Genomic DNA, 16,031 nt, shown 5'->3' with positions numbered 1-16,031 from the left:
ACACACGCACACACAACAGCCAGAAACACACACACGCACACACAACAGCCAGAAACACACGCACACACACAACAGCCAGAAACACACGCACACACACAACAGCCAGAAACACACACACGCACACACAACAGCCAGAAACACACACACGCACACACAACAGCCAGAAACACACACACGCACACACAACAGCCAGAAACACACGCACACACAACAGCCAGAAACACACGCACACACAACAGCCAGAAACACACGCACACACAACAGCCAGAAACACACGCACACACAACAGCCAGAAACACAAACAGCCAGAAACACACACAACAGCCAGAAACACACACAACAGCCAGAAACACACACAAAGCCAGCCAGAAACACACACAAAGCCAGCCAGAAACACACACAAAGCCAGCCAGAAACACACGCACACACACAACAGCCAGAAACACACACAACAGCCAGAAACACACACAACAGCCAGAAACACACACAAAGCCAGCCAGAAACACACACAAAGCCAGCCAGAAACACACACAAAGCCAGCCAGAAACACACACACGCACACAAAGCCAGCCAGAAACACACACACGCACACAAAGCCAGCCAGAAACACACACACGCACACAAAGCCAGCCAGAAACACACACACGCACACAAAGCCAGCCAGAAACACACACAAAGCCAGCCAGAAACACACACACGCACACAAAGCCAGCCAGAAACACACACACGCACACAAAGCCAGCCAGAAACACACACACGCACACAAAGCCAGCCAGAAACACACACACGCACACAAAGCCAGCCAGAAACACACACACGCACACAAAGCCAGCCAGAAACACACACACGCACACAAAGCCAGCCAGAAACACACACACGCACACATAACAGCCAGAAACACACACACGCACACACAACAGCCAGAAACACACACACGCACACACAACAGCCAGAAACACACACACGCACACACAACAGCCAGAAACACACACACGCACACACAACAGCCAGAAACACACACACGCACACACAACAGCCAGAAACACACACACGCACACACAACAGCCAGAAACACACGCACACACAACAGCCAGAAACACACGCACACACAACAGCCAGAAACACACACGCACACACAACAGCCAGAAACACACACGCACACACAACAGCCAGAAACACACACGCACACACAACAGCCAGAAACACACACAACAGCCAGCCAGAAACACACACAACAGCCAGCCAGAAACACACACAACAGCCAGCCAGAAACACACACAACAGCCAGCCAGAAACACACACAACAGCCAGCCAGAAACACACACAACAGCCAGCCAGAAACACACACACAACAGCCAGAAACACACACACAACAGCCAGAAACACACACACAACAGCCAGAAACACACACACACACAACAGCCAGAAACACACACACAACAGCCAGAAACACACACACAACAGCCAGAAACACACACACAACAGCCAGAAACACACACACAACAGCCTGAAACACACACACAACCGCCAGAAACACACACACAACCGCCAGAAACACACACACAACAGCCAGAAACACACACACAACAGCCAGAAACACACACACAACAGCCAGAAACACACACACAACAGCCAGAAACACACACACAACAGCCAGAAACACACACACAACAGCCAGAAACACACACACAACAGCCAGAAACACACACAGCCAGAAACACACACACACAACAGCCAGAAACACACACACACAACAGCCAGAAACACACACACACAACAGCCAGAAACACACACACAACAGCCAGAAACACACAAACAGCCAGAAACACACAAACAGCCAGAAACACACACAACAGCCAGAAACACACACAACAGCCAGAAACACACACAACAGCCAGAAACACACACAACAGCCAGAAACACACACAACAGCCAGAAACACACACAACAGCCAGAAACACACACATGCACAACAGCCAGAAACACACACACACACACACACAACAGCCAGAAACACACACACACAGCCAGAAACACACACAAAACAGCCAGGAACACACACACACACAACAGCCAGAAACACACACACACTCAACAGCCAGAAACACACACACACACAACAGCCAGAAACACACACACACACACAACAGCCAGAAACACACACACACACAACAGCCAGAAACACACACACAACAGCCAGAAACACACACACACACACACACAACAGCCAGAAACACACACACACACAACAGCCAGAAACACACACACACACACACACAACAGCCAGAAACACACACAACAGCCAGAAACACACACAACAGCCAGAAACACACACAACAGCCAGAAACACACACAACAGCCAGAAACACACACAACAGCCAGAAACACACACAACAGCCAGAAACACACACAACAGCCAGAAACACACACAACAGCCAGAAACACACACAACAGCCAGAAACACACACAACAGCCAGAAACACACACAACAGCCAGAAACACACACAACAGCCAGAAACACACACAACAGCCAGAAACACACACAACAGCCAGAAACACACACAACAGCCAGAAACACACACACACACACACAACAGCCAGAAACACACACACACACACACAACAGCCAGAAACACACACAACAGCCAGAAACACACGCACACACAACAGCCAGAAACACACGCACACACAACAGCCAGAAACACACACGCACACACAACAGCCAGAAACACACACGCACACACAACAGCCAGAAACACACACGCACACACAACAGCCAGAAACACACACAACAGCCAGCCAGAAACACACACAACAGCCAGCCAGAAACACACACAACAGCCAGCCAGAAACACACACAACAGCCAGCCAGAAACACACACAACAGCCAGCCAGAAACACACACAACAGCCAGCCAGAAACACACACAACAGCCAGCCAGAAACACACACAACAGCCAGCCAGAAACACACACACAACAGCCAGAAACACACACACAACAGCCAGAAACACACACACACACAACAGCCAGAAACACACACACAACAGCCAGAAACACACACACAACAGCCAGAAACACACACACAACAGCCAGAAACACACACACAACAGCCTGAAACACACACACAACCGCCAGAAACACACACACAACCGCCAGAAACACACACACAACAGCCAGAAACACACACACAACAGCCAGAAACACACACACAACAGCCAGAAACACACACACAACAGCCAGAAACACACACACAACAGCCAGAAACACACACACAACAGCCAGAAACACACACACAACAGCCAGAAACACACACACAACAGCCAGAAACACACACAGCCAGAAACACACACACACAACAGCCAGAAACACACACACACAACAGCCAGAAACACACACACACAACAGCCAGAAACACACACACAACAGCCAGAAACACACAAACAGCCAGAAACACACAAACAGCCAGAAACACACACAACAGCCAGAAACACACACAACAGCCAGAAACACACACAACAGCCAGAAACACACACAACAGCCAGAAACACACACAACAGCCAGAAACACACACAACAGCCAGAAACACACACATGCACAACAGCCAGAAACACACACACACACACACACAACAGCCAGAAACACACACACACAGCCAGAAACACACACAAAACAGCCAGGAACACACACACACACAACAGCCAGAAACACACACACACTCAACAGCCAGAAACACACACACACACAACAGCCAGAAACACACACACACACAACAGCCAGAAACACACACACACACAACAGCCAGAAACACACACACAACAGCCAGAAACACACACACACACACACACAACAGCCAGAAACACACACACACACAACAGCCAGAAACACACACACAAACAGCCAGAAACACACACACACAACCGCCAGAAACACACACACACACCAGCCAGAAACACACACACACACACAACAGCCAGAAACACACACACACACAACAGCCAGAAACACACACACACACACAACAGCCAGAAACACACACACACACAACAGCCAGAAACACACACACACACAACAGCCAGAAACACACACACAAACAGCCAGAAACACACACACACAAACAGCCAGAAACACACACACAAACAGCCAGAAACACACACACACACACAACAGCCAGAAACACACACAACAGCCAGAAACACACACAACAGCCAGAAACACACACAACAGCCAGAAACACACACAACAGCCAGAAACACACACAACAGCCAGAAACACACACAACAGCCAGAAACACACACAACAGCCAGAAACACACACAACAGCCAGAAACACACACAACAGCCAGAAACACACACAACAGCCAGAAACACACACAACAGCCAGAAACACACACAACAGCCAGAAACACACACAACAGCCAGAAACACACACAACAGCCAGAAACACACACACACACACACAACAGCCAGAAACACACACACACACACACAACAGCCAGAAACACACACAACAGCCAGAAACACACACAACAGCCAGAAACACACACAACAGCCAGAAACACACACAACAGCCAGAAACACACACAACAGCCAGAAACACACACAACAGCCAGAAACACACACACACAACAGCCAGAAACACACACACACAACAGCCAGAAACACACACACACAACAGCCAGAAACACACACACACAACAGCCAGAAACACACACACACAACAGCCAGAAACACACACACACAACAGCCAGAAACACACACACACAACAGCCAGAAACACACACACACAACAGCCAGAAACACACACACACAACAGCCAGAAACACACACAAACAGCCAGAAACACACACACACAACAGCCAGAAACACACACACACAACAGCCAGAAACACACACACACAACAGCCAGAAACACACACACAACAGCCACAAACACACACACACAACAGCCACAAACACACACACACAACAGCCACAAACACACACACACAAACAGCCACAAACACACACACACAACAGCCAGAAACACACGCACACACACAACAGCCAGAAACACACACAACAGCCAGAAACACACACAACAGCCAGAAACACACACAACAGCCAGCCAGAAACACACACAAAGCCAGCCAGAAACACACACAAAGCCAGCCAGAAACACACACAAAGCCAGCCAGAAACACACACAAAGCCAGCCAGAAACACACACAAAGCCAGCCAGAAACACACACAACAGCCAGAAACACACACACGCACACACAACAGCCAGAAACACACGCACACACAACAGCCAGAAACACACGCACACACAACAGCCAGAAACACACGCACACACAACAGCCAGAAACACACGCACACACAACAGCCAGAAACACACGCACACACAACAGCCAGAAACACACACACCAGCCAGAAACACACACACCAGCCAGAAACACACACACCAGCCAGAAACACACACACCAGCCAGAAACACACACACCAGCCAGAAACACACACACCAGCCAGAAACACACACACCAGCCAGAAACACACACACCAGCCAGAAACACACACACCAGCCAGAAACACACACACCAGCCAGAAACACACACACCAGCCAGAAACACACACACCAGCCAGAAACACACACACCAGCCAGAAACACACACACCAGCCAGAAACACACACACCAGCCAGAAACACACACAACAGCCAGAAACACACACAACAGCCAGAAACACACACACCAGCCAGAAACACACACAACAGCCAGAAACACACACACACACACACAACAGCCAGAAACACACACACACAACAGCCAGAAACACACACACACAACAGCCAGAAACACACACACACACACACAACAGCCAGAAACACACACACACACACACACACAACAGCCAGAAACACACACACACAACAGCCAGAAACACACACACACAACAGCCAGAAACACACACACACAACAGCCTGAAACACACGCACACACAACAGCCAGAAACACACACAACAGCCAGAAACACACACACACAACAGCCAGAAACACACACACACAACAGCCAGAAACACACACACACAACAGCCAGAAACACACACACACAACAGCCAGAAACACACACACACAACAGCCAGAAACACACACACACAAACAGCCAGAAACACACACACACAAACAGCCAGAAACACACACACACAAACAGCCAGAAACACACACAAACAGCCAGAAACACACACAAACAGCCAGAAACACACACAAACAGCCAGAAACACACACACACACACACAACAGCCAGAAACACACACAACAGCCAGAAACACACACAACAGCCAGAAACACACACAACAGCCAGAAACACACACAAAGCCAGCCAGAAACACACACAAAGCCAGCCAGAAACACACACAAAGCCAGCCAGAAACACACAAAGCCAGCCAGAAACACACACAACAGCCAGAAACACACACAACAGCCAGAAACACACACAACAGCCAGAAACACACACAACAGCCAGAAACACACACAACAGCCAGAAACACACACAACAGCCAGAAACACACACAAAGCCAGCCAGAAACACACACAAAGCCAGCCAGAAACACACACAAAGCCAGCCAGAAACACACACAAAGCCAGCCAGAAACACACACAAAGCCAGCCAGAAACACACACAAAGCCAGCCAGAAACACACACAAAGCCAGCCAGAAACACACACACGCACACACAACAGCCAGAAACACACACACGCACACACAACAGCCAGAAACACACACACGCACACACAACAGCCAGAAACACACGCACACACAACAGCCAGAAACACACGCACACACAACAGCCAGAAACACACGCACACACAACAGCCAGAAACACACACAACAGCCAGAAACACACACAACAGCCAGAAACACACACAAAGCCAGCCAGAAACACACACAAAGCCAGCCAGAAACACACGCACACAGACAACAGCCAGAAACACACACAACAGCCAGAAACACACACAACAGCCAGAAACACACACAACAGCCAGCCAGAAACACACACAAAGCCAGCCAGAAACACACACAAAGCCAGCCAGAAACACACACACGCACACAAAGCCAGCCAGAAACACACACACGCACACAAAGCCAGCCAGAAACACACACACGCACACAAAGCCAGCCAGAAACACACACACGCACACAAAGCCAGCCAGAAACACACACACGCACACACAACAGCCAGAAACACACACACGCACACACAACAGCCAGAAACACACACACGCACACACAACAGCCAGAAACACACACACGCACACACAACAGCCAGAAACACACACACGCACACACAACAGCCAGAAACACACACACGCACACACAACAGCCAGAAACACACACACGCACACACAACAGCCAGAAACACACACACGCACACACAACAGCCAGAAACACACACACGCACACACAACAGCCAGAAACACACGCACACACACACAACAGCCAGAAACACACACACACAACAGCCAGAAACACACACACACAACAGCCAGAAACACACACACACAACAGCCAGAAACACACACACACACACAACAGCCAGAAACACACAAACAGCCAGAAACACACACAACAGCCAGAAACACACACAACAGCCAGAAACACACACAACAGCCAGAAACACACACAACAGCCAGAAACACACACAACAGCCAGAAACACACACAACAGCCAGAAACACACACAACAGCCAGAAACACACACAACAGCCAGAAACACACACAACAGCCAGAAACACACACAACAGCCAGAAACACACACACGCACAACAGCCAGAAACACACACACACACACACACAACAGCCAGAAACACACACACACAGCCAGAAACACACACAAAACAGCCAGGAACACACACACACATAACAGCCAGAAACACACATAACAGCCAGAAACACACACAACAGCCAGAAACACACACAACAGCCAGAAACACACACAACAGCCAGAAACACACACAACAGCCAGAAACACACACAACAGCCAGAAACACACACAACAGCCAGAAACACACACAACAGCCAGAAACACACACAACAGCCAGAAACACACACAACAGCCAGAAACACACACAACAGCCAGAAACACACACAACAGCCAGAAACACACACAACAGCCAGAAACACACACAACAGCCAGAAACACACACAACAGCCAGAAACACACACAACAGCCAGAAACACACACACACACACACAACAGCCAGAAACACACACACACACACACAACAGCCAGAAACACACACACACACACAACAGCCAGAAACACACACACACACACACAACAGCCAGAAACACACACACACACACACAACAGCCAGAAACACACACACACACCAGCCAGAAACACACACACACAACAGCCAGAAACACACACACACAACAGCCAGAAACACACACACACAACAGCCAGAAACACACACACACAACAGCCAGAAACACACACACACAACAGCCAGAAACACACACACACAACAGCCAGAAACACACACACACAACAGCCAGAAACACACACACACAACAGCCAGAAACACACACACACAACAGCCAGAAACACACACACACAACAGCCAGAAACACACACACACAACAGCCAGAAACACACACACACAACAGCCAGAAACACACACACACAACAGCCAGAAACACACACACACAACAGCCAGAAACACACACACACAACAGCCAGAAACACACACAACAGCCAGAAACACACACAACAGCCAGAAACACACACAACAGCCAGAAACACACACAACAGCCAGAAACACACACAACAGCCAGAAACACACACACACAACAGCCAGAAACACACACACACAACAGCCAGAAACACACACACACAACAGCCAGAAACACACACACACAACAGCCAGAAACACACACACACAACAGCCACAAACACACACACACAACAGCCACAAACACACACACACAACAGCCACAAACACACACACACAACAGCCACAAACACACACACACAACAGCCACAAACACACACACACAACAGCCACAAACACACACACACAACAGCCACAAACACACACACACAACAGCCACAAACACACACACACAAACAGCCAGAAACACACACACACAAACAGCCAGAAACACACACACAAACAGCCAGAAACACACACACAAACAGCCAGAAACACACACACACAAACAGCCAGAAACACACACACACAAACAGCCAGAAACACACACAACAGCCAGAAACACACACAACAGCCCGAAACACACACAACAGCCCGAAACACACACAACAGCCCGAAACACACACAACAGCCCGAAACACACACAACAGCCCGAAACACACACAACAGCCCGAAACACACACAACAGCCCGAAACACACACAACAGCCCGAAACACACACAACAGCCCGAAACACACACAACAGCCCGAAACACACACAACAGCCCGAAACACACGCACACACACACAACAGCCAGAAACACACGCACACACACACAACAGCCAGAAACACACACACACACACACAACAGCCAGAAACACACACACACAACAGCCAGAAACACACACACACAACAGCCAGAAACACACACACACAACAGCCAGAAACACACACAAAGCCAGCCAGAAACACACACAAAGCCAGCCAGAAACACACACAAAGCCAGCCAGAAACACACACAACAGCCAGAAACACACACAACAGCCAGAAACACACACAACAGCCAGAAACACACACAACAGCCAGAAACACACACAACAGCCAGAAACACACGCACACACACAACAGCCAGAAACACACACAACAGCCAGAAACACACACAACAGCCAGAAACACACACAACAGCCAGAAACACACACAACAGCCAGAAACACACACAACAGCCAGAAACACACACAAAGCCAGCCAGAAACACACACAAAGCCAGCCAGAAACACACACAAAGCCAGCCAGAAACACACACACGCACACACAACAGCCAGAAACACACACACGCACACACAACAGCCAGAAACACACGCACACACAACAGCCAGAAACACACGCACACACAACAGCCAGAAACACACGCACACACAACAGCCAGAAACACACGCACACACAACAGCCAGAAACACACGCACACACAACAGCCAGAAACACACGCACACACAACAGCCAGAAACACACGCACACACAACAGCCAGAAACACACACAACAGCCAGAAACACACACAACAGCCAGAAACACACACAACAGCCAGAAACACACACAAAGCCAGCCAGAAACACACACAAAGCCAGCCAGAAACACACACAAAGCCAGCCAGAAACACACACAAAGCCAGCCAGAAACACACACAAAGCCAGCCAGAAACACACGCACACACACAACAGCCAGAAACACACACAACAGCCAGAAACACACACAACAGCCAGCCAGAAACACACACAAAGCCAGCCAGAAACACACACACGCACACAAAGCCAGCCAGAAACACACACACGCACACAAAGCCAGCCAGAAACACACACACGCACACAAAGCCAGCCAGAAACACACACACGCACACAAAGCCAGCCAGAAACACACACACGCACACAAAGCCAGCCAGAAACACACACACGCACACAAAGCCAGCCAGAAACACACACACGCACACAAAGCCAGCCAGAAACACACACACGCGCACACAACAGCCAGAAACACACACACGCGCACACAACAGCCAGAAACACACACACGCGCACACAACAGCCAGAAACACACACACGCGCACACAACAGCCAGAAACACACACACGCGCACACAACAGCCAGAAACACACACACGCGCACACAACAGCCAGAAACACACACACGCGCACACAACAGCCAGAAACACACACACGCGCACACAACAGCCAGAAACACACACACGCGCACACAACAGCCAGAAACACACACACGCGCACACAACAGCCAGAAACACACACACGCACACACAACAGCCAGAAACACACACACGCACACACAACAGCCAGAAACACACGCACACACAACAGCCAGAAACACACGCACACACAACAGCCAGAAACACACGCACACACAACAGCCAGAAACACACACGCACACACAACAGCCAGAAACACACACGCACACACAACAGCCAGAAACACACACGCACACACAACAGCCAGAAACACACACGCACACACAACAGCCAGAAACACACACAACAGCCAGCCAGAAACACACACAACAGCCAGCCAGAAACACACACAACAGCCAGCCAGAAACACACACAACAGCCAGCCAGAAACACACACAACAGCCAGCCAGAAACACACACAACAGCCAGCCAGAAACACACACAACAGCCAGCCAGAAACACACACAACAGCCAGCCAGAAACACACACAACAGCCAGCCAGAAACACACACAACAGCCAGCCAGAAACACACACAACAGCCAGCCAGAAACACACACAACAGCCAGCCAGAAACACACACAACAGCCAGCCAGAAACACACACAACAGCCAGCCAGAAACACACACAACAGCCAGCCAGAAACACACACAACAGCCAGCCAGAAACACACACAACAGCCAGCCAGAAACACACACAACAGCCAGCCAGAAACACACACAACAGCCAGCCAGAAACACACACAACAGCCAGAAACACACACAGCCAGAAACACACACAGCCAGAAAAACACACAGCCAGAAAAACACACAGCCAGAAAAACACACAGCCAGAAAAACACACAGCCAGAAAAACACACAGCCAGAAAAACACACAGCCAGAAAAACACACAGCCAGAAAAACACACAGCCAGAAAAACACACAGCCAGAAAAACACACAGCCAGAAAAACACACAGCCAGAAAAACACACACACACAGCCAGAAAAACACACACACACAGCCAGAAAAACACACACACACAGCCAGAAACACACACACACACACAGCCAGAAACACACACACACACAGCCAGAAACACACACACACACAGCCAGAAACACACACACACACAGCCAGAGTGTGACTCACGCACACAGACAGAGAATCTGGGCAACTTGCTCACTAATGTCTGCCATTCCCAAGGAGCAAACCCACCCTAAAGTGAGGCCTGGATACAGTTATAGGTTGATCCACACATCTGGAGCCATGGCCTAGCAAGTCTCAAGGGAACCTGCACAAGATGGAGCGCGTTCAGATCCCACAGCAGCTACCCTCGACAGGCAGCATCTAGTGCCTGCTCAGGCTAAAGCCACGCCTCCAGTGTCAGCCACCAGTTTTTGTTTTCTTTTGTTTTTGACGTGCGTCCCGCCCACTGTGAGGCCGTTTTCCAGGATGAGGTGGACCGCTCGCATGGCCCACAGGAAAAACACAAACTTACCGTACATTCGCAAGGCGGCCACAATGGCCGATGACCCCGGCCATTGCGCACGTGCACGCCTCGGCAGTCATAACAATTGACCCCTAAGTGCCTGGTTAGCAGGCGGAAGGGTGACAGGGCCGCGGGGGCAGCGGAAGATCTAGAGGCGGTGATGAATGGCCCCGCCGCCGGTGGCGCAGAAGTTGCCTTTGAGGTGCTTGCCATGCCCACCCCGGTGCTGTGTGCTGTCTTGGTTGTGCGACAGTGTCTTGCTGGGAGGACCTTTTGTGGTGGGGGGGGGGGGGGGGGGGGGGGAGGAGTCTTCAGCCGGCGAGGGGCCTAACAATATCCCAATCTGCCCCGCAACCGCTGCAGATGGTAGGAAGTTGCAGTCATCAGTGCCCCATAACATTTTTATTAGTGTCACAAGTAGGCTTACATTGCAATGAAGTTACTGTGAAAATCTCCTTGTCACCACACTACGGTAGAGGGAGAATTCAAAATGTCCAATTCACCGAACAAGGACGTCTTTCGGGTCTTGAGGGGGGACACCGGGGCACCCAGAGGAAACCCACACAGACATGGGGAGAACAGACAGTGACCAAGTCAGGAACCAAACCTGGGCCCCTGGCGCTGTTAAGCTAACCACCGTGTTACCCATAGGCTACATCCACTGGCTAATGTGCAATGTGTCAGGGGCACAACAACAAACATGTCAAGGTCAGAGCCCACATATATCTGGCTACTACACAATCCTAAAGCTGACCAACATTGTAACCAAGGACAAGATTGAACGTAAGAACTAGGAGTAAGAGTAGGCAAACCTCTCGAGCCCACTCCGCCATTCAATGCGATCATGGCTGATCTCCCCTCGGCCTCAACTCCACTTTCTTGTCCATTCTCCATGACCCTTCAACCCATTACCAATTTAAAATCTCTCTCTCTACCTTAAATTTTGTCAATGTCCCAGCATCCACCACACTCTGGGGGTAGTGAATTCCAGAGATTCACAACCCTTTCAGATAAGTAATTTCCCCTCATCGGTTTTAAACCTGCTACTACTTATCCTAAAACCATAACCTCTTGTGACCCTCCCCTCTACGTCTACTTTGTCGATACCTTTTATCATCTTTATACTTCAATTAGATTTCCCCTCCAGGCACACCCAATTCAGATCTGACTGGTTTATTAGTTTTCTCCTGATAATTCGGTTTATTTGCAAGTTATCCAATAATTTACATTGAGAGAATATTGTTACAAAGTCAAATTATCAAATAATTTAGACAAAGCAATTTAGATTAATCAGTGAATTATAAATACAAATGGGTCTCATCTCCAGGTTTTGAAAGTCAGATGCCATGGATCACTGCTGTAGCTAACCCTCCGATTGCAATTTTACAATCAAGAGATCAGAGCTTTGACAGTCATCCAGACTTGAAACGTTAGCGCCATTCTCTCCCCACAGATGCTACCAGACCAGACCTAATGAGATTGTCCAACATTTATTGTTTTTGTTTCAGATTCCTGCATCTGCAGTAATTTGCTTTTATCATAGGTTTATTTGCCCGTTGAAATATTTAATGAATTAAACAACTCAAAATTCAGATAGAACTTAAATGTAAACGCAGTTTGTTCAAAATACCGATTCTGGAAAATATTTTATACACTAATTTAGATTTAAAGTAAAAATACAAGAATGTAGCAAGCAAAACTAAATCAACATTGTCACCTTACAAAGTACCCCCGTATAGGAGCTAAACGACCGCATTTAATAATTTACTCATTCCATTCACAAATATCACAAACTGAACCATTATACTTCATTTACTCAAAGGTTACCGTAAATACCTATAATCGATAAATATTTATACTTTACAAATTCAATCCAACGAACTCCAATAGTACAAATCGCAAGTGGAAAGCCGCGGCAATTTCCATGAAAAAGAAAAGCTCCGAGCTGCAAACTCCCTGTGGCTTCCTCCTCCCCCCTTGACTAAAGGGTCAGAAGACGAAGCCCCTACAACCTGTTAGACCTCCTTTCAAACAAAGGAAGTCGGCCAATGTAAACAAAGTAAAAGAAAAACTGCGCCACTGAAATCAGCTCATGGTAACCGCATCGAAACAGGTTGGTAAGGGGGGATGAAAGCCGAGCTATCGAAGAGACGGCGCTGAGCTGCTTTCCCCCCCCCAGAAACGGGAACAGCAAGGGCCTCGCTCTCGGGGTGACCGCGATCCTTTTTCAAACAAACAAACAGAATAAAATATTAAGGGCCACGTTCACCTCATTCGGGCACTGCGGTGAAATCCTCCTTAAACATACGGCTTTGCGGGCGGCTGCGCCCCCCACACCCCCCTGTTTGGAGCCGCTGCTCTTTCTCCTCACTCACTAACCCCCTCACTCACTCACTCTCACGGACAGCTCCCCTCACACCGCCGCCATTTTAGTTTCCCGCGAACTCCGGCGAAGCATTGTGGGAAAGGAGGGGAGCGGGCAAAGCGCGCGCGCGCCCGTGATCCATCACTGCTCGAGCACGCTGGGCCGGCGCCGCGCGTGCACCAGATTGTGCCTGGGCGAGAACCGGGCATGAAAGAGAGAGCGAGGGCGCAGAAGAGAACGCCAAGGGAATGGACGAGAAGTGCATGAGCCCGCGAGAGCTGCGCGCGCGCGCGCTAGACACGCGCTTACAGTCGAGAGGCGAGCGCGAGAACAGCGCGGATGGGGGAGAGGACAGCATGGGGGGGATTCTTCATTCGGGATCGTGGGCACATGAAAAATCTGGGTTGAGCAAGAGCCATCCAAAGGGGAAATTACGTTGACCGCAAATCGCATTCATATCTTTTGGTCTTGTCCAAAGCCGGAGGATTACTGGAAGGAGGCTTTGTGGTGAACCACGTTCCACTGTGATGTGCCATCGATAAACACACGACGGGTGATGAACGTAGCTGAGGCTTTAATACACCAAACAGCAAACCTCCTGACCTCTGGTCCCGAACTGGGTCGGAGGTGGAGACTAGCCACCATTATATATGAGCCCGAGGGGAGGAGCCACAGGCAGAGCATGGTGCTGCTGGTCATGGCCGCAGATGGTGACATTGTCTAAGTACGGGAACGTGGCCCGCAGCCCATACTGGTCAACCATTCGGTCCATTTCTCTTTGGAAGACCGGAACCCCGATTGGTGACGCCGAAGGGGACCCTGAGGAAGTGGTAGAGGCGGCCATCTGCCTCGAAGGCAGTGTTGCCGGTCCTCCGGGCAGATAGGGAGTTGGTGGTACGCAGACTTCAAGTCAACTGTGGAGAAGACTCGATACTGCGCAATCTGGTTGACCATGTCGAGCTGCGTGTACTGGTTGATGGTCTGACTAGCCGATGACCATCCGGTGCTTCTCCTCAGTCTTGACGACCACCACTTGGGTTCTCCAGGGGCTGGTACTAGCCTCAATTACCCCCTCTCGCAGGAGTCGCTGGACCTCCGACCTGATAAAGGCCCTGTCCCGGGCACTGTATCGTCTGCTCCTACTAGCGACGGGCTTACAGTCCGGGGTGAGATTTGCGAAGAGCGAGGGTGGGGCGACATTAAGGCTCGCAAGGCTACAGACGGTGAGGGGGGGCAGGGGTCCACCGAACTTTAAGGTAAGGCTCTGGAGGTGGCACTGGAAGCCGAGCCCCAGTAATAGGG

General features: G+C 49.8%; 1 protein-coding gene across 3 annotated transcripts in view; it reads right to left on the bottom strand.

Moving 5' to 3' along the window:
- Nucleotides 1-14,821, bottom strand: part of mtf2 (metal response element binding transcription factor 2) — a 106,725-nt gene extending 91,904 nt beyond the window's left edge. The window contains exon 1 of one of the 3 annotated variants that reach the window (XM_072510505.1): nt 14,634-14,821. The gene's annotated coding sequence lies outside the window, so the exon portion shown is untranslated. The remainder of the gene's footprint in view (nt 1-14,633) is intronic. The other 2 variants (XM_072510502.1, XM_072510503.1) reach the window with 2 other exon arrangements.
- Nucleotides 14,822-16,031: the final 1,210 nt, after the last annotated feature.

Source organism: Scyliorhinus torazame, chromosome 7, assembly GCF_047496885.1.
Source record: "Scyliorhinus torazame isolate Kashiwa2021f chromosome 7, sScyTor2.1, whole genome shotgun sequence".
In the NCBI taxonomy this organism is placed as follows: Eukaryota; Metazoa; Chordata; class Chondrichthyes; order Carcharhiniformes; family Scyliorhinidae; genus Scyliorhinus; species Scyliorhinus torazame.
The sequence above is the reverse complement of the archived record's forward strand: the minus strand, read 5'-3'. Positions and strand labels throughout refer to the sequence as shown.